Here is a 1890-nt window from a genome sequence, read left to right as displayed (position 1 = left end):
CCCACACACACACACTCACACACTCACACAAACACACACACACGTACATGTATTAACACAAACAAATCTCAATCTCATTCGCAGCCCACAATCAGTTGATTGGTGACAGATCTGTCACACGCAAACCCTGGGTACACTTTGGCAGAGGGCCAGCCAGCTCTTATTGATTAAATCACAGTCAAGTTACATGTCAGTACTGCTGCGATATGCAAACACGCAAGAAGTGGGTGGTTGGCGGATGCTCTGGTGTGGTTTGCTTCTTCTTTCCTATCAAACATCTATCGTCCTTATCTCCCCTCCTTTTTTATGTTTGTTACTCTTTTGTAACACCTCTAATCTTCTGGAGCTCATATGACCTTATTATGCAGTTGCGAGCGCCGTAAAACCTCTACTAAAACAAAACAAAAAACAAACATTCAAGAAAGGTTTGGAACAAAAACATCATAGCAGCAGGCTTTATAAGATAAGAATCGTTAAGATAAGATAAGTCTTTATTGGCCAGATCCTGGCACATTGGTTTGGTGTTTCACCACGTACACCTAGGCCTATACACACGCTCACACGCACACACACACACACACACACACACACACACACACACACACACACACACACACACACAAACATGCACACATACGCAGTACGTTTGCTTTATCTTACGAATATATTATTTATAACACATTGTTCTGTCTGTTACACTTTATATGCAGATTACAAGCGATGATGAAACTGAGAAGGATCTTCCTGATTATACATGTACTACGTTTGTTACTAAAATTAAATTTGTTAGTTGGCTGTTTAGTTATCAGGCCGTGAACGGGGTGTTTTTATCACGTACCTGTACGATTTTTCGCCCTTGTCCGAGAAGGCTAAGTGTAAATCTTTCCTACGGAAAGACAGTAGTAAGAAGGAGCCAAGGAGTAGCAGTAGAAAGGCTGCAGAAAGAATCAGGAACCCAGTCGAGGGGCAAAGGGGGTGAAGGGGTGGGGGAAGAAAGTGGAGACGAAAGCAGACGAAAGAAAATTACAAGTGAGAAGGAAAGAAGGTTAAAGGAGACAATTTAAGAGAAGAACATTTTTCCATCACTACCCGGATTCGAACCCGGAACCTATGAATGAGAGGCGAACACATTGACCTCTGGGCCACGAGAGCCCCCTGGTGAGATTACCTTGTAATATTATTATACATGCATAAAGTAAGTACAATGTATATTCATTAACTGCATTGGCTACCCCGCTAGAGCACTTCTACTCACCCAGATAACACGGACATAAGAAAATGTCACAAGCAATATGTGAGGCAGTGTGGTGAAATCAGGCGCTCGTCAAAATAATGAAAGTGGAAAAAAACTAGCATTTTCAGCAGGTTTGTTGATTTTTATCGAATTTCATATTTTGGCTCAACACCTTTCATGCCCACTAAAGAACACATTTATAAGTGGATTTTACTTCGAAACGGTTGATTAAAGGCAAAAAAATGTAAATTTTGAGTTTCCACAGACTCACAAGCTAAAGATATAACTAATCTTTGGCAGCCATTTTCTCACTAATTTTATCTCTGAAACCAGGTGACCCCCTCCTCCTTCCTTTGCAAATATCTGAACTTCAATTCAAGAGAGAGGAGTATTTTTTCACCAGATGCAAGACAAATGAACAAGCTTTAAGACAATAGTAATAACTCCATATGCCCCAAAATTGACTAGCGCCTGAATCCACCGCGTCGTGACACATGTAAGAACATTGTACACGTACAAACTCCTTGTACATCGTAGGTTTGGCTGTCTTCCAGGTTATGCCAAACTAAAAGTTTCTACAAGGACAAACTATAATAATTATTACTATACTATTATTATTATTATTATTATTATTATTATTATTATTATTATTATTA

Source organism: Aplysia californica, unplaced genomic scaffold, assembly GCF_000002075.1.
Source record: "Aplysia californica isolate F4 #8 unplaced genomic scaffold, AplCal3.0 scaffold00353, whole genome shotgun sequence".
In the NCBI taxonomy this organism is placed as follows: Eukaryota; Metazoa; Mollusca; class Gastropoda; order Aplysiida; family Aplysiidae; genus Aplysia; species Aplysia californica.
This window is presented reverse-complemented; position numbering follows the sequence as displayed.